The sequence below is a fragment of the Mesocricetus auratus genome, unplaced genomic scaffold, assembly GCF_017639785.1.
Source record: "Mesocricetus auratus isolate SY011 unplaced genomic scaffold, BCM_Maur_2.0 Super-Scaffold_100023, whole genome shotgun sequence".
NCBI lineage: Eukaryota > Metazoa > Chordata > Mammalia > Rodentia > Cricetidae > Mesocricetus > Mesocricetus auratus.
In genome coordinates, this window is record NW_024429204.1 from 18,581,601 (window position 1) to 18,601,037 (window position 19,437).

The window sequence follows — 19,437 nt, forward strand, 5'->3', positions numbered from 1 at the left end:
TTTAGAGAATGTATTAGCTACTCCATAAGCTTTTCTGACTTCTTTATAGACAGGCACGTCTTTGCTAACTTTATCACCAATTCTTGGACGTGTTTGATTCACCAAACTTTTAGAAAGCTTTACGAAACTCACATTTGGTGGCTTTTTTTGGCTCCATTGTTGAGCAGTGACTGTAGAGAGACAAATCCAAAGGAAGAGATAAGATAATTGCATCAGTCCAAGGAGATATGTTGTTGTCATATGCTGGCTCAGTCCCGACTCGAGTTGTTCTTTGTACCTCATGTTGTTTATTGAAAGAAGGAAAGGGTTAACAAGAAATGAAAAGAAGAATAAGAAATCCAAGTACAAGGACTAATTCAATTGTAGTTTTATGGTAGATTTGGCCTGTAGATGGCTCCATTTCCCTAAAGAAAGTTGAAAACTGAAGTATTTTCTGAAAGTTTTTTTTTTTTGGGTTGGACTTCCTAGACAGAGGTGATGGGTTCACATAAACTAATAAACATTTTTTACTTTCTTTGTTCAGTTGGCTTCATATGCTTTGAATCACATTTCTAAGACAAACAGAACCATTATTTAAGAATCACTAAGAAACTTGAATGCCCACTGAAAACTTCTGTAGCTTGATTACTTTGAAAGGTCCCAGAAATATTTTTATTCACTCAGGTAGTGAATGGCTACTCTGTTTCAAGAGCAGTGCTACTTTTGTCAGTGAAAAAGAATTTACTGTGAATGAAAGTGTTACTGTAAGGTGCATCTCTAACAAGATCACTAAAACGCATGTTTGTGGACAAAATTTATTAATAATCTCCACATGCAAGGCACAATGGCTTAGCATGCTACATAAAGTCACCATGTGCATATCAGGAAGTTTTACATCTAAAGATTCAACAAGCCTTGGGAAAAGTATTTGAACAACTAGAGTCTGTGATGAATATGTACATGTCTTTATTTTTTTAATATTATCCATACCATGCAGTGTAGTATTAATATCTATATATGTAACATAATTTGTATAATCTTTGTATCTTGTTGGGGATAGTAAGTAATAAATGTTGATTTCAAAGATGTGGGAGGATATATTTATGCCACATATAAATGCTCTATGATCTTTGTATAAGGGACCTGAGTCCCTGTGAAGGACTTGAATGTAATCTTCCATGAATTCTTAGAGGTGACTGCAAATTCTGCAATTGAAATTTTCCAATTACTGGAATGAGGTGTGATCTATGTTTTCTAGTTGAGGAACTAGGGAAAGAGAGCCATGGGGCAACTTCTTCACGTCTAACCTGGAATTTTTCTTATGGGCACTAGTGTTTCCAAGTCATTTGAGTTCAGGTCACTTTCTCAGCATTGTGGGGACGGGGAATGCCTGGGGACTAGAGTCAGCTTTGTCAACCAGACCTCCCAGAAGCTTGGCCTCCTCCTCCTGCCGTTATTTATTTATACTGCATTTACCCTAATGTATATTCCCTTGGTCAAGTTATTTCAGATTATGTTATCCCACCACCCAGCAGCTATACCTTCTGAGTTTATTTATTCTAGCTTAAAACAAATAAAAAACCCTACTTAATTTTAGTTAATGTGAGGAAAACAGAAAGAGGGCTACTAGAAATGTTAAAGTGGCTGATGGGTTTCTATAGAATCTCCACAAAGAACTGTCCACAGTGGACCCACAGTGAGTTCTTCTGAAAAGTTCACATCTCCAGGACTTCAGACTTGATGTCAGCTCGGTAGAACATCTCTATTTATCCTTTGACACTGCTTCTGAGGTCTTTATTTCTGCTCTCCATTTCCACACATCCTTTCCTGTCCAATGATACTTCCCTGACACCAAGTCCCTCTTCTTTTGGTTGCCCAGTATAGCTATGTACATCCTACCTAGCTAGTTAGGAACGACATTTCCCAGCTAGTCTATATACTTGTCATGGGCAAGTAAATGCTATCCAGTCAGGTAGAAGTGCAGGGGTTATTTTGTATTTTGTATTTTTTTGGCCATAAAAATAAGTACATCTGCAATGCCTTTGCTTATTTCCTTATTTTACTATACACAACATGACATGAGGTAGGACAATCACCTTCACAACTAACATGACAGTTGGAACTGAAACTGGAAAAGTTGCACTTTAATTCTTAGGCTGTGTGTGAGACATAAAACAGCTCCTTGCTTGAGCACTGTATTTTGGGTCAAATATTTTGAATTAATTGTTAAGAATTAGTAATTGTTTTCAATACTCAGGGTCAAGTGGCTATCTTAACAGATATGTAAGTCAAATTGTATTGGATTTAGCCTAAAGGGATCTTTATTATACCTTTATAAAACACTTGATATTTGATAAAAATCAGCTGTGGTATTTCTTTGGAAGCTAGCCTGAAGAGCGCACATAGTTTATCTCTAGAAAAACTACCTGTCAAAAGTTAAAAACACTGTTATGATAGTTCGAGTTCTTCTTTTTCTATATTAAAAATAAATCTACTACTGAAATTAGTGCTGGAGGGAGGACATCCACAAATGGGAGTCTTTAGTCTGTATTGATTCCTCCCAGCATAAGTGGTTGTTTAGAAAATGCGGTGAACTTCATTCACAGTCTAGGCTAGCAGTGTTTTCATCTCTCCTAAACCAGTTACTTCAAATAGTCTTAAGGTCGATAGAAAAAACCTGAGAGACATGGATGGGGAGGAAACTCTGGGCTATGCTACCCATGTTGTAATTTAAAAAAGTGTTCGAGAGAAAGACATGATATGACAGAGTTTGGGTGGAGGCTTTTTGTATTGGGGAAAAGTGAATGGGAAAAGCAGGGAGGGGAGACTGGCCTCTGGGGACAGGAACAGGGGGTAGAAGGACAGGCAGAGAAGAGAGAGTGGGTGTGTGCAGGGACCTTTTAAAGGGAACGTAGTGAATGTGCACAGGAGGTGCTCTTAGTGGCTGCAGCTGAAGGCATATCCTGCCAGAACCCCAAGGACAGGGTAGTACGGATGCCTGAATACTAACAACCCACATAGTAACCAAACTGAAAGCAAATAGGACAGATGCCAATGAAGATTTTGAGAAAAATTACTTCCATAGAAACTAAAGACTTGGCCTAAAACCTAGGCTATTTAAAGTCTAGGCCCCTAACATTTACAGTGTGTGTGTGTGTGTGTGTGTGTGTGTGTGTGTGTGTGTGTGTGTGTTCGAATGTATATATATGTGCTGGCAGTAAGCTGGCAGAAGTAGAAGTCTTAGTAGCACGTGGAACTCAGAAATTATACAACGAATCTACCAAGAAAAGAATTAAATACTGTCTTTTCCTATTTTTCTACTCTGAAAAGCATACTATATATTTTTAGGATTACCTGAGAAAAATATATATTTATATTTTTAGGTACATATGTCTTAAATCACATACCTACATAATATGTGGTTTGCACATATATTGATAAAGTATATATATATATATCATATATCTATATATACATAGATGTCCTTATATACATACACATCTATATCTATCTATCTATCTATCTATGAGATGGAGAGAAAGGGAGAGAGGGAAAGGGAGACAGAGAAGATAGCTCACATGATTTGGGGGACTGTAAGTACTCAAGATCTTTTATTAGCAATCTGGAGAGCCAAAGGTATGGCTCCAGATTGACTCCAAAGGCCTGGGGACCATGACTACTGACAAGCCAAGAGAAGGATAGAAGCAATATTACACTTTAATCAAAGGGCACATTTATCATTCTGCTTTCTATTCTATTCAAGCCCTCCATAAACAGCATGATTCTTACCCCATTGCAGAAGGTGAATCTTATCTGTTCAGTTTACAACCTCAACTGTTGATCTCTGCTAGAAACACACTTACAAACACAATCAGGAAGAAACATTCAACAGCTAAGCATCATCCAAGCCTATCGAGCTGACAAATATTGAGTTTAGAAATCAGACACACCCTGAGAACCATGTGAATGGCAAAGTTACAGTTTAGAATTTGCCACACACTTGGAATTTCCTTGTAGTACTATGTTAACATTCAGTACTGGGGTCTCTTATTGTAGCTCTTCTTTCTCCAGACTTGGTTCTATCCCCACACTTTTTTTCTACTCAGCTTTTAATGACATTGACTCACATATAGATATTCCATGCTTTACATTCACATATAGGACGCACCAACAAGCCGATCTCTTCAATCATCACAAATAGCCAAAATGCAAATTACAGTTAAGTGGTACTTATGCAATACAGATTTCTGTGCAGCATGTCTCCATTTGAACATATATTCTTTTTCCACATTCTAATTCTTTAATGTTATTCTTACCACCATAGCAAATGACAGCAAAAATTTTCTCTAAAAAGCCATTCATTTTTATGTTGTATCCAAATTTGTTGACATGTTTGTAGACTATGTAAGTTTCTTGGAAATAGAGCCAATGTATATATTCATACATGTGTTTCATAGCAATTGTCTGTCTTTACACAAAGAATATGTTTGATAGAAAAAGAAAGTGTTTGATGAATATTCATTAAGAATATATATGAATAAATGAATGAACCAAAGTATTTTCATTGTGCTAGGCTATATATAGTAAGTTTAAAGTCAGTTGTCAAGTGGTTCCCATTTGGGAGCTCACAATAATATTTGGATAACTGTATGAGAACAAAGGTTCAGAAATGTGTTACCTAGGTAAAGACTGAAAAGTGGTCAGTCCTGTTTATATTAAAATTTCCCCAGAAGTATTTTGTTTTGCTCCGGTTCTAGGACAAGCTCAGGTTTGGGGTGAGGATATGTTTTCTACAGGAGTTGTCCCTCAAGCCTGCTTCTGCAAGCTTTTTAAAAGCAACAACTGGAACTCATGTTAAGACTTCTCAAAGTGTTTGAGCTAAGAGACCATTTATATGTGAACATAATTATTGCCAGTAGTTAGTGCAGAGGTATGTATGATAAGAGGATTCTATTGTGTGGATATGTAACACTGAAGTCTTTCCATGCCTCTTCTCCATATCTTTGTTCCCTCTAGGAAAAACACTCAGATGGCACACCGCATATCTTTATTTTTACATTTCCAGCATTACTTTCTTTATGCACATATACTGAAACCATCTGTCTAAATTGTGGCAAAATCTGCCAGCTCCAGATTGGCCTCATTAGTCATTTGAGAACACATAAACAGAGGGATTATGGAAAAATAAATAAATCTTGGCTAGCTCATGCTCGTCTGGGAAGGTTTTCTCTTCATCAGCGTCATTGCCAGACATGAAAAGGCACAGGTTTCTATCTTGAAAGCATTTGGAGGGGTTTTCGTGCAAAAAAAGTAGATAAGGATTTCTCAACAACCCACTTGATCCTTTATCGCACTGCTGCACTGTGAACCAAATGAAAAATTACCACCTTAAAAACCCGCCAAGACCTTTGCAGGGCAAAATTCTCCAATATGCCAATAAGCACATGTAAGGGTGAGGTGAGCAGCAACACATCTAGGGTATTATTTCTACAAATGGCTGTTTGAGAGGTTTTTAGTTGTTCTGTGCACACACGAATTGTAAATGAACACGAACTCCTTCCCTCTGAGTTGTTGGCCCCACAGAGTTGAGTACCAGAGACTTAGAGGCTGGACCTCTGCATCTAGAGGCTTGTAGTTCTCACGGTTTACAAGTTGAGATACATGGCTCCAGGCTTTACAAGTCAGACAGTCACAGGCTCATTGCTCTGGGCTTGAATACCAGCAGCCTAAGACCCAACATTGAGTGTGACCATTCCTTGGCCACCAGGACCCATGGCTCTTTACTCTTAGTGGATCTCAAGAACTCTACTGATTATTTGTAGTTCTTGCTTTGGGTCATCTGAGCTTTGTCCTTCAAGACCTCCATTCTCCATGTGATGTTCCTGGGTTCCTGCAACTCTTTAGTTGTCTTCTCATTGACTTTCAGTGGATGTTAGGCTACAAGACCCAGGACCTTTCTGTTGTTTGTATAAGCTACTTAGTCCACCCCCTGTGATAAAGACCACAGAGGTGTCTTGGTTGTACCTAATGTTTCAGTTGTGGTTTTCAAGAGGTTTCTCACTGTCTTCTTTTGTCTTTTTGGAATTCTGTCCTGGAACTTCCATATTAGGTACAAAAAGATTTGGACCCTGGATGATGAGAGGCCACATGGAGGAAAATAAGGTGACTTCAGCTACTCACAAGCAATAGTTGTTGTAAGTAAGGGAGATCATCTTGGAACCTCAAGCCAATTGACTCCTGTGGGTAGCTGTACTGCAAGGGTGGGTCAAATGAAATGAATGAAACTACAAAGTCTATGACCCCAAGTGTAGGCAATGTATTGATACTGTCATTGAGTTTATATGGCTTCTTATGAACCAATGAACATCTGATATAAACTTATAAATTTTAACACTAAAATGAGGAGAGGAGGGTTTTTGCAGGTCAGAAGGCATCTTAGTACCCCTAAACTTGTTACCTACCTATATCCACATTGAATAGGTGCCTATAATTAGAGATGGGCCCCAGAGATCCGAGATTGGAAGAATTCTTGTCAACTTTTCTTGCCACATGGATGATTATGACATTTCTGGATAGTACCAACTTTGCCATTTGAATTCAGCCAATATCTATAGACTCAAATTGTTGAGATATCTACTGTTCAGTGACAAGTAATAAATAAGCTAGATGAATTTTACATGAAAATCTTCTTCAGTGTTATACATAATGAAAATTTATAAGCCTACCAGACTGCAAGGGAATATTCATTACTGAAAAAGAAACAAATTTGTTGCACATAAGCAATAATGATTTAAAACATATTAATATTTATATTCAGAGTAATTCAGAACTTTGCAATTTTACAATAGGAGAATTGTTATGTTATTTAATATGACAATAGAGACTACTTTAGAGATAATAGTTTTTTAAAAATATATTTTGAGCCAAATAATATGTAAAACATAAATAACCTGAGAATGGAGATTATTTATTACTTCCAAACCTTGTAAATTACCTGTTACATCAGTGTTCTAAGAGATAATTGAGTGCTCTGACTACATCATTTAATTTTGTATGCTTTTTTAAAAAAAGTACTAGATATTGTGCCACGGTCAGCACACATGCTAAGCAAGTGTTATTGTCTATACTACATTTTTCTTTATTTTATTTTTAATTCATAGATGGGTTTACTAACAAATTCAAGCTAACCTAGAACTTTCTTTTTTAAAAAGTTTAAAACATTATTTTTCATTTTACATACCAACCCCACTTCACCCTCCCTCCCCTCCTCTCACCTGCCTACCTCCCCTCTTCCCAGTCCTCATCCAGTCCTCATAGGCGGTAAGGTCTTCTTTGAGGAGTCAACAAAGTATGCCATATCAAGTTGAGGCAGGACCAAGCCCTTCCCTCTATATCAAGACTGAGAAAGCTATCCCACCATAGGAATGGGCTCCAAAAAGTCAGTTCATACTCCTAGGATAGGTCCTGGTGCCACTTACAGGCCCTCCAACAGATAAGTCACACAATAGTCACTCACATTCAGAGGGTCTAGTTTGGTCCGGGGAAGTTTCCCAGCTGTCAGTCCATAATCCATAAGGTCCCACTACCTAGGGTCATCTGTCTCTGTGGTTTTCTTCATCATGCTCTTGACCACCCCCCTTGCTCACATGATTCCTCCTCCCTTCCTTCAGCTGAACTCCAGGAGCTCAACCCAGTGCTTGGCTGTGGGTTACTGCATCTGCTTCTATCAGATACTGGATGTAGGCTCTATGATGTAACCTTGAACTTTTAATCTTCTAGCTTCAGTCCCATTAGTGTTTGGGATTACAGGTGTCTGCAACTACATCTGGCTTACAGATGATCCTTCAAAGCAAATTTGAGGGTATTTATTTATACAGAAAAACTGAATATCAAATTTGTTATATTAATATTTTAAGAGTTAGAATTTATATACTTAAAACATCTAGGATACCCAGCTTTGGTTTAGATGTAATCAGTATTTTTAGTGACATGGCAACTTCTTTTTTACTTGTTTAAATTCTGTCAATAAAAATTATAGATGTCTATAGATTATTAGGAAATCCAAATGGCAAATGTTAGATGGAAAAGGAAAGAAACCACATGAGCTCATATTTAGTTTATTCAAGTCAAGCTTCAAAACATGGGTTTTACAAAAAAAGTTCTAAGAAAAAAACTTCTAATTGTTTTGGGTCAATAAAGGCCTTTCCTTTGGCTACGTTGGAGTGGAAGAAACATTTAATAATGTTGATGTATTTTACCATCCAGAGCCTGCCAAATTGTTCCCCCATGCAAGGCTGTGGGAGCAAACTTTCATTTTGTATTGTTAAAGTGCAATTTGGTAACCACGGGCAAAACCTGGCAGCTGACAGGACTGAGAATTCATTGTTGCTAGGCTGTAATGACAACGCTGTAAAATTTAGTCACTGCCCTACACAGCCAAAATCACATTCCATATACTTGCACAGTGGGCTGTGGCTTGCGATGACAAGCATTTATTCTTAAGTTACACATTTGTAACAAGTTAGCTGCCGTGGTTTACCTGAAACCTTGACAAAGAAGTGACTCTAATGAGATACAGGCAGCTTCCTTCCCTTGACTTTAACATTCTAAGACTAAGGGTTCAAGAGCAAGGTATTGGCAGGCTTGGCTTTTCCCAAGATGTCTTTCTTTGACCTGTAGATGGTGCTTTTTTCGCTTTCTTCATGAGGTCTTCCTCCAGTGTGCTCACTCTGTGCTATTTGTAATCTGTGTGTCTAGTTATTGGAGAGAGAGAGAGAGAGAGAGAGAGAGAGAGAGAGAGAGAGAGAGAGGCAGAGACAGAGACAGAGGGAGAGACAGAGGGAGGGGAAGGAGGAAGGAAGGGAGGGAGGGAGGGGGGGAGAAATAAATCACCTGTGTGTGAGAGTTTTTGTGTATAAAATACAGAGAAAGAAAAGGTGTGTCACATGACTAGGCACTGTTATTTCGAAAAAATAAAACTTGGATGTCAGTTGATTGTCATAGAAACAGAAATTAATAAATTTAGCCCACAAGGACAGTAGTACATTGCTTTGCCAAATGTGAGCCTGTCATCAGGAGGTTGGTTAAATGATGGAAGCTGATCTCACTGCAGAGGACAGTGGTAGTGCCCAAGTTTTGTGGAAATACATTCAAGTCACATGATGCATTTTGTCAGACTTATGGTGTGTTTCCCACTGGTTTCTGGCAAAGTAGCAGTAATCTACCACCTTTGCCTGTTGAGGTTGGAAGACAGCATTTGGAAATCTCTTTATGCTGTGCATCCCATGGGCAGAACTCGGGTACTTAAATTTGTCTGCCATATACTTTTGTCCATGGAATTTCACTGGCCCAGTGACTCAAATCTTTCAAATTTTAGATTTATAGTGAAGTGATACAGGCATGTATTTTATAATTAAACATTTTATAAGAATCTACAGATTCAATGCAATTCCTATCAAAATCCCAGCACAATTCTTTACAAACCTTGAAAGGATAATTCTCAACTTTATATGGAAAACAAAAGACTCAGGATAGCCAAAACAACCCTGTACAATAAAGGAACTTCACGAGGCATCACCATCCCTGACTTCCAGCTCTGTTACAGAGCTATAGTAATGAAAACAGTTTGGTATTGGCACAAAAATATACAGGTAGACCAATGGAATCGAATTGAACACCCTGACATTAACCCACACACATACGAACTGCTGATCTTTGACAAAGAAGCTAAAGTTATACAATGGAAAAGAAAGCACCTTCAACAAATGGTGCTGGTATAACTGGATGCTGGCATGTAGAAGACAGAAGATAGATCCATGTCTATCGCCATGCACAAAACCTAAGTCCAAATGGATCAAAGACATCAACAGAAACCCAGCCACACTGAACATCTTAGAAGAGAAAGTGGGAGGCACCCTTGAACAAATTGGCACAGAACACCACTTCCTGAACATAATGCTAGTAGTACAGACACTGAGATCAACAATTAATAAATGGAACCTCCTGAAACTGAGAAACTTCTGTAAGGCAAAAGACACAGTTAACAAGACTAAATGACAGCCCACAGAATGGGAAAAGATCTTCACCAACCTCACATCAGACAGGGGCCTGATTTCCAAAATATACAAAGAACTCAAGAAGCTAGTCACCAACACACCAAATGATTCAACTAAAAAGTGGGGTACAGAACTAAGCAGAGAATTCTCAACAGAGGAGTCTAAAATGGCTGATAGACTCTTAAGAACATGCTCAGCATCCTTAGCCATAAGGGAAATCCAAATCAAAACAATTCTGTGACATCATCTTACACCTGTAAGCATGGCTAAAATCAAAAACACCAATGACAGTTTATGCTGGAGAGAATGTGGAGAAAAGGGAACACTTCTCCATTTCTGGTGGGAGTGCCAACTTGTTCAGCCACTTTGGAAATCAGTATGGTGGTTTCTCTGGAAAATGGAAACCAGTCTACCTCAAGATCCAGAAATTCCACTCTTAGGCATACACTTGAAGGATGCCCATTAATACAATTACAACCTACATGTCCCTCAACTGAAGAGTGGATAGATAAAATGTGGTACATTTACACAATGGAGTACTACTCAGCAGAAAAAAAACAATGGAAACTTGAAATTTGTATGCAAATGGATAGAGCAAGAAGAAACCATCCTAAGTGATGTAACTCAGTCACAGAAAGACAAACGTGGTATGTACTCACTCAAATATGGATTCTAGACACAGTGAAAAGGATTACCAGCCTACAATCCATACCGCCAGAGAAACTAGGAATCAAGGAGGACCAAAAGGGAGGCATACAGTGTTCCCACAGTGAAACAGAAAGGGACAAGAGCCTCTGAACAAATGGGGAGTATGTGTGGGGGAGAGGTAGGAGAAGGAGGAGGGGAGAAGAGGAGGTGGGAGGAGAACATAAAGAATCAGGAAGATTGAGTGGGGAGAGGAATTGAGGAGATCAAGAACAGAGACACATCAATAGAGGAAGCCACTATAGGTTTAAAGAGAAATATGGCACTAGGGAATGGCTAATACTGAGGAATGACGTGTTTAATTTTTGTGAATTTGAGTTTACATAGAGATGGCTAATGATCCTGGTACTAGGCAACCTGCATGTGTCCTATTGATCATCTGTGTCATTGAGCATACATGTCCAATGGAAATGGAACTAGCACCACACATTATTACATTAATTAAAAAGACAAAATAAAAATTATCTTAAAATGTGATTTCACTGAATACATAAGAATATTCTGATTTTTTAGTCAATCAATACAAGCTATAGAGAACATTTATAATATTTTCTTGAACCAATTCTTTTAAATTTGTTGTATATTTCAAAATTAGTAGCATTTCTCAGTTTTAATATTTTCTTTTCGTGGTTACTAAAAGCCATGGCCTTACAAAAACAGGAAAGATGTACAACAAATAAATGTGTAATGCTTTTATTACACAAATAAATATACTGTACAAATGAAATATAAAGGCATTTCACCCTTCTCTCCTTTTAATTTAAATAAGCATTAATCAAAGTAAAATAGCACTAAAATCCATTTCCCAGCCACAGTAACCACATGCAAGCTACTCAATTATGAAAATTAATAAACCTTATTTGAGCTACAAGATGAGCTAAGTCTCTTACAGTGAGACCGAGTGTAAGAGTGATGAAAGCGGACACTTTTTCCCTATGAGGATGCTCAGCTTTCCTAGTGGGATAAAATAGAACAACTCTGGCGTGGAATTTCCTATTTCCTGTTCCTTTTGTCATTGTCCAGCTTGCTCTTTTAGAGGCTTCACCGTTTCCATCGCGTAAATTTGGCTTGGACTTTTCCCATATGTTCCCTCAACCTGGCGAAGGGAAATCTCCCCGTAAATGCAGAGCTTTGGGGACCCATCGGAGCTCGTGTTAGCTCCTCACACTTCATTCTGTTTCACCACTCTGTCCTCGGGAAAACGGCCCTATGCCTCTACGGAGCTGTATAGTCTTTCCGGTTCTTCCTACAAACAGCTTCTTCCCTCTGGGTTCAACCTCAGAAGCAGATGTGAGGATGTACCAGAGTACTAGACAGTCCAAATTCACCGTCCTCTGCGCCAGTGCTGGCTCAGAAATGCAATGCAAGGGGGACTGTGTACAAAGGAAAATAAGGAAGTGATTTAGAGACCCCCTAGATCCAACTGTCTTCCCGTCTTACTCCCCTGAGCATTAGTGGAGAACTGTTTGAAATGTTGTCAGAGGAGAAGACCGGATGATTCCTCTAAAAATGCACCCAATCCCTCAGAGTTTGAAGAAATCATACACTATCATGGGACACAGATCCCACACCATGTGAAGGCCATCTCTACCCTGGTGCAATCATGGGACACAGATCCCACACATGTGAAAGCCATCTGTACCCTGATGCAATCATGGGGACACAGATTCCACATCATGTGAAGGCCATCTCTATCCAGATGCAATGAAGACTCAGAAAGAACGTGGGAACTTCAACTACAGTATGGTTGCCAAGTGTCCTTGACAATCTGTTTCTGGGGAAAAGAGAGACTGGTCCCCAGACAAACCCTGCTAGTCCTTCCCATTTACAGACAGCATGGCCTTGTCGTATATGTTGCAAGGGATTGCTGAATGAACTTTGGGTGCAAAAGGTTGAATTCACCCTTTTCCTCCATAGATAATATGCTATTGCCATTGGTTCAGGAAAACCCATTCTTGGTTTGCTTTAAATACATTTTCTTCATTTGTTCATTTGCTGACTCTGTCTTTCACCCTCACATATCACCCTGATTTTCCTCCCCCAAATAGCCATTGAGTCTAACAGTTTCTCTTTGTTGAGTATTTCTGTGAGACAAAGAATTTTAACACACATCATTTAATACATAATTCATGTGGTCCATTTCTGCTGCATTCCCTGCACTAAGGGTCACACCCTGAGCATCCTTCCATGTCAATATGTATGTAACCTATCAGTTACTGGTATTGCATAATACACACAGTGTACAGTCACCACACCATAGCAGTCCATAGTCCATGCTAGAGACAGCCATGGTGCTTCTAATTCCCACTATTGTATCCATGCCTTCAGTTTATTGCTTCATGAATGTCCCTTCGTGTAACTAGGCAAGATTTTCTTTGAGGGACTGACAGGGATGTTGGATAATTAGTTAGGTCTTTATTCAATGTCTCCATTTCCTCCAGATTCATAGCCTCAATAATAATATAGTCTGTAAGCTAGCAAACATACGTAGGTACATACTCAGATATTAAGGAAACAAGTACAAGACAGCCCAGGCACAAACTAGTCCTGCTGTGAGGTGGGCCCTTTTCCAGCTCTTGTTTGTCATTTGGCTGCTTTGTGTCACCCTCAAATAAGGCCCACTAGGGCATTCTGGAGTCCCTGGTGGCTGCTTCACCATGGAAACTGCCTTGGGAGGCAATTCAACAGTCGTGGGTGCTTTCTGTCCCTGTCCAAGTGCATTTCCACTAATGAAGGGAGGCTTGATGGAATGTAGATTTTATAAGCTTGCAGTGACATTCCAAGTGGCCCTCTTGAAAGGACCTAGACTTGGAAACTTGTGCCAAATCACCTTCCACGTTAGTGGCTACCACCATGCTCTAGCTTGCTCTTGCATTTTCCATTTTATAAACTGATCTGAATGCTGTAATTTATCTGATACTGTGAATCGTTTCCTTTCTCTCACTGTAAGAGTAACACCGAAGGCTTCACTTCTTTATGGGTTGCATAATCTTCATTTGTTATAGGGAGGACTATCCCAGGTCTACCATCTCTGTAGTAAAACATGGCTGTAACAGAATATGCATTCTATGTGATAGTCAAGTCTCCTGTAACTATTTTCCGTTAATAAAACCATTCAGACACTTGCGATTTCCTGAGTATCTTGATCCTAGTAAGTAATGGCACAGGAACACTAATATCTCTAACTAATTTGCTTGTAGATCTAGACGTCTATCTTGTCCAGTCTTTAAAAAGATAATCTGGCAAGTGGTAGAGCCAGGTCTAAACATTCAAGATACAAAAAGAAATGAAATATGGCAAGAGTTAAGAGATTCTCACAAGTTAGAGCCGTTCTACACACTCTGACTCACCTTCTTAAGGCTACTAAAGAAGAGCTAGATGGAACAAAATAATAGCATGTATTCCTCATAGTTCTGGAGACCAAGTAGTCTAGGATCAAATCTCAGCAGGATAAACTGTCCCTGATGGGTAGAATGTATGATTCATCCTTGCCTCTTCCTGGCTTCTACTGATCACTGAGTACCCCAGGGTTTTGTAAACTCATCACTTCAAAGTATCTAGAAGGTACTGGGTATGGCAACACCAGGACTCTAGGTGTTAAGGCAGGCATTTCACAAAGGTGATGGCTAGTCTTGACTGCATAACCATTTCCAGGGAACCTACTCTATAGTGTAAGACCCTCAGTTTTAAAAACTCATTAAATTTTCTAGAAGCAATTTACTTTTGTGTATCTGTGTCCTCACATAGCTTACAAGTTATTCCATTTATAAAAGACCATAATCCATTCTAATGCCACTATAAATTACTTAAAGCTGAAAAGTTTCTATTTCTAAATAATATCATGTGCACAAATATTGAAATTTCAGCTCAGCTCATTTCCCAATGTCAACATCTTCTCCAACTTTCTAGACACTAACTGAATGTCTTTCATATCTCACTTATGATACTAACAATTCAGCATTTACTTGGACCCCACTAGGAAAAGACATAGTCCCATTAGTCTCTGCCAATTTGAATACTATCAGCCTCTGAGCAATGGATTATGCATTGGAGTTTCAATCCCTAACCATCTCTCCAACTCTGATAATGTCAGAGACCAGCTCAGAGCCCCCCATGCTTCCCACACCCCCAAAAAACCAAAACACTTTACCTATGGATACTGCTTGATTATAATGGATGTAACCCTGGACCTGCTCAATGAAAGAAATGCATTAGAAACAGTATTGGTAAGCATGATGGAGAACATCCATATTTTCCAATATATCAAGATAAATGTGTGAAGCCCAGAAGCATCTTGATTACAATTTTCTTTCTTTTTATTAATTAAATTTATTCATTTATTTTACATCCCCACCACAGTTTCCCCTCCCTCCTCTCCTCCCATTCCTTCCTCTACCTCCTCTCTGCTTCCCACTCCTAATTCACTCCTCTGTTTCTCTTTAGAAAGAGACAGGCTTCCCATGATTGTCAACAAAGCATGGCATATCAAGTTGGGGTAGGACTAAGAACCTTACCCCATATTAAAGCTGGGTTAGGTTCCCAAAAGTCAGCCAACTCGTCAAGGGTAGGTTTCACTCTTGCCTGTAGAATTTGCTGAGGGAAACAGAGGCAGAAGGATCATGAGTTTGAAGCCAGTCTGGGCTACATATTGTGGTTCCAATGTGTGATGGTGAGCAGCATGGACTCTGAATTCTAACTTTTAAAAAGAGAGTTTATTTGTATTTGTGTGTGTTTACTGTGTGTAGGTGCCTGTGGAGGTCTGGATATCCCCAGATGCTGAAGTTACAGTTGGCCAACATGGGGAACCAAACTCAGGCCTGTAGGAGGAACTGCAAGTGCTGAGTCAGCTCTCCAGCCCCTTGAAGCCAAACTTTCTGTTTCTATAGAAACACTATTACATATATTACAAGTCATTGACCATTGGTGATCAGTTCAACCTGAAGCCCATTCCTTTTCCTCAAGAGAGTTGGAGTAGAGCTGAAATCTCCAAATTCAGAAACCACTGACTGAATCCTAAAAATACGAACAGAAAATACCCTGGTAAGCAATTTCGTGGTAACTTATTCACGGTGATCTCCTTCACCTATTTACAGAATATGTCCATTTTGTTTCTTTCACAATATACTTACAAATAGAATAAAATACATACTAGCTTTCTCTAAAGCAGGAGTTGGAAACTATCGTCTGTCATCCAAAGCTAACCTGCAATGTTTTCAACATAGTTCGTGCATTAAAAATGGATTTTATGAGGCCTGGAGAGATGGTTCCATAGTTAATACTGCTTGCTGCTTTTGTAGAGTGTAGGAGGAAGTCTGATGCCGCCATTAAACATGTGACTTACTAAGTCTATGCCGCCATTAAACATGTGACTTACTAGAGGCGCATACAGATGAGGTAATAAAAGGGCGGTTTACCACACCGCTAACCACACCCACTTTAGGCAGGGCTAAAGACGTATACGGCTGGACGTAAAGACGTATACGTACGTAGGCGGAACTACGTCACTAGCCAAGCCCACTTTTGGGCATGGCTAGGGGCATTACGGGGGGAGGGAAGGCATAAAAGACAGCGCACAGGAAGTCTCGCTCTCTTTTCCTGGAGTTCAGCTTCCGGTCCAGCCGCTAGCTGAGATCTGCTGGGCTTCTCTGGGTTTGGTATCTAGTGAGTAATTTTCTACATAAAATACTTAGCGTTACTTTCAGTAATTGTGTGTCGTGTATCGTTACAGCGTCCGTTGAAGCCAACAATTTGGTGTCGGGAGCGGGATTGAAATCCGGATCCAGGCGCCCCGGAAAAGCGGCTTCTCTTGGCCCGACCAGGCACACGTGGATTCAATTTCCAGCAACCACCTTAGGTGACTCTCAACCTCCAGTAACTCTAGGTCCAAGGGATCCAGCACCCTCTTCTGTCCTCCATGTGCACTGTTCACATATGTGCATATAAACAACAGCTGTAAGCATTAATGAAACAGCAAAATCTAAATGACTTTGATAGATGAATACTTGTAATGAAATTGTAAGAGGGAATATTAATTTGAATCTTAAATTATCCAAATTTCTTTCAAAGTAATTCTATTAACTCTTATTAGTAGACTCCTATTCCAAAATAATTTGCTATGTTATTACTGGTGTTCTATTTGACTTCATAACAGTATTTTATAGAAACATTTCCTCATTCCATAGCTTACAACTTACATATTACCCTCCCTTTGTCAGCCACCAAACCTAGCATTCTATTTATAGCTTAAATTTTATTATATATCTCCCTACAGGATACTCAAGAAAATCAGTGACTAAAGAATTCTACTAAAGAGTACAAAAGTTGTGAAAATAAGTGCACTCTATCCAGGTTATAATGACCTGATTGGGCAGGGGAAGTTGCTGTGAGGGTGAGTAACAGAGCTTCAAGGCTCAAAAGCACAGCCACAGATTTGCAGCAGATGTGGTCAATTTACTCCTTTCCTGACCAGATGGAGGCTATAAAGTCGGAAACAAGACAACCTCCTTTGTACCAGTCCTTTACACTGTCAACACATAAACTCTGAAAAAAAAGAAAGAAAAAAGGTGCCTTGCTTTCTTCAGGCTAAAACACTTCCATTGAGTTTTTATTAGGCTAATTCTCACCCACACACTTGGCAAACCCATGGAACGATGTTGTTACGCGGCAGCCACCTGCACAGTAGCAGGAGATGTTTAGGGCAGAAGCAGTGGGAGAGGTTGAAACTTTTCTAGAAGAAAACAGGAAGTTATGGTTTTGTTCCACTACGTAACAGCTCGGTAGCCCAGTCTGTATCAGGTTCCTTACCCTAGTATTCACCCACTGCTTTCCTTTCCTCAAATGGCAATTGTAATGGATAACTACCTCCAAGGCTGCAGTTATGTAATATAAGCACCAATGCATCAGAAAGTTGCTTACCATGAAGAGCAGGGGGAGCTCCACATGTGAGATTTATTCATGGGCAAGGTGCAGTCCAAACTACCACTGGCCCATTATGTGCTCAGAACTGTGCTTTGAACGTAAAGTTCATACATTTCTGCCACTGTTACAATGACACAACCCTTTTCTTTTTCCTTAACCCAATGCCCTACTTTATCTAATAAAACACTCTGAATTTCCCACATGGTGTTTCAGTTCATGCAAAATCTTCCACTTTATCTTTAAATGACGTCATGCAATAAAGATCTATCAGTAGGCCCATTGGAAATAAGTATTTGGAAAATAACCCTCAGAGTTAGCGTATGCAAGAAACTTTACTGTTTTGCTCAAAGCAAGAACCATCGTTGACAGTCAGTCTAGTTGCCAGAAGCAAAGTAAGTTGTAAGTCTAGGAGATTTCCAAGAAGGAATTCTGGTGGATTTAACAGACTTTACCTAAGCTGAGCTCACATGAGTAAACTGTTCAAGAAGAATGTTTCTTTCACTTGTAGCATGAATAATAAAAACCTAGAGACAGATACTGTGGTTTAAGCTGAATATCAGAGAAGCAAGGCAGCCAGCCACTAGCTCTTACCTCTATCTCAGGCTCAAAGGGATGTCCTGTCCTCAGTGTAGGTGGAGAATAAATCTCTGAGACTCAATACTGAATGCCTCGCTCCTATCTTATATACATCTCTAGAGCTGGGATTAAGGACATCGGATCCCAAATGCTGAGATCTCCTTTGTGTGAGCTGTTTCTCTTTTAGACTGATTCAGTCTAATGTAACCCTGGGTGGCCTTAAACTCAGAGATCCATCTGTCTTTGTCTTCTGAGGCCTGGGATTAAGGGTGTGTGCCACCACTGCCCAGGTTCTATAGCTAACTAGTGTGGCTGGTAGAATTAAAGGTGTGAGGCACCATTGTCTGACTCTATGGAATCTTGCTGAGTTTGAATTTTGATCTCCATGGGCTTTATTAAATCATAAGCAATTTATCACGACAGTCACTACCCAAATATATATGACAAAATTCTAAATTTCAGTATAAGGTATAAGGGAGTGGAGCCTTGAGAGGAAGATACTCAGGTAATGCAGATGGCGTGCTATAAATATGATGGATGCCCTTATCAAAAGTAACCCCAGAAAGCTTGCCTGGTTGCTTTCTACTATGTGAATAATAACAATAAATTGACAGTCTGTATCCCAGAAGATGGGTTTTTCAGAGACGTGTATCCTGACTCAGGTCTCAAAACTTCAGCCTCCAGAACAGTAAGAAATACATCCTGTTTTCCACATAAACCATATTTTGCTATAGCTATTAGGACTAATTAAAACTTCACAAAATCACTTACCGTCCATTACTGGGAGATGTATCAAAGATGGCCAATGTAATTCTACATCTTGATTTGGTCTGCTGTTATATACAGCAGAAATAATGTATAGGCTTTGTCTTCCATGTGCCACACACTCTTCTGAAAGCTTTATGCATGGTAACTTAGAAACTCCTTACAATAATTTATCTTGTTTTGTTTGAACATCTCTCAATTCCTACTTTCTTTTCTTTCAGTCTTTCCTGTCCAGTAACACAGCTACAGCAAACAGCTTGGCATAAATTCCTACCAGTTTCATGTTGGAAGGAGTTAATTTCCAGTTATCCATGTCATTGTTTTCACTCTTTGTTTTAAGGATTTGAGATATTTCAGAGTAGCATAAAAACAGCCTGTTTGGTGTCTACATATGTGAACCCAGACAAGAAGCACAAGTAACCCTAAAGCAAGATTTCAC

At 39.3% G+C, this 19,437-nt stretch overlaps 1 long non-coding RNA gene across 1 annotated transcript; it reads left to right on the top strand.

Annotated features, from left to right (window-relative positions):
* The first annotated feature begins 5,998 nt into the window (after nt 1–5,998).
* Nucleotides 5,999–16,504, top strand: LOC110343280. The gene is made up of 3 exons (XR_005870716.1): nt 5,999–6,173; nt 15,485–15,779; nt 16,468–16,504. It is a non-coding gene; the product is annotated as an uncharacterized LOC110343280 (long non-coding RNA).
* The last annotated feature ends 2,933 nt before the right edge of the window (nt 16,505–19,437 follow it).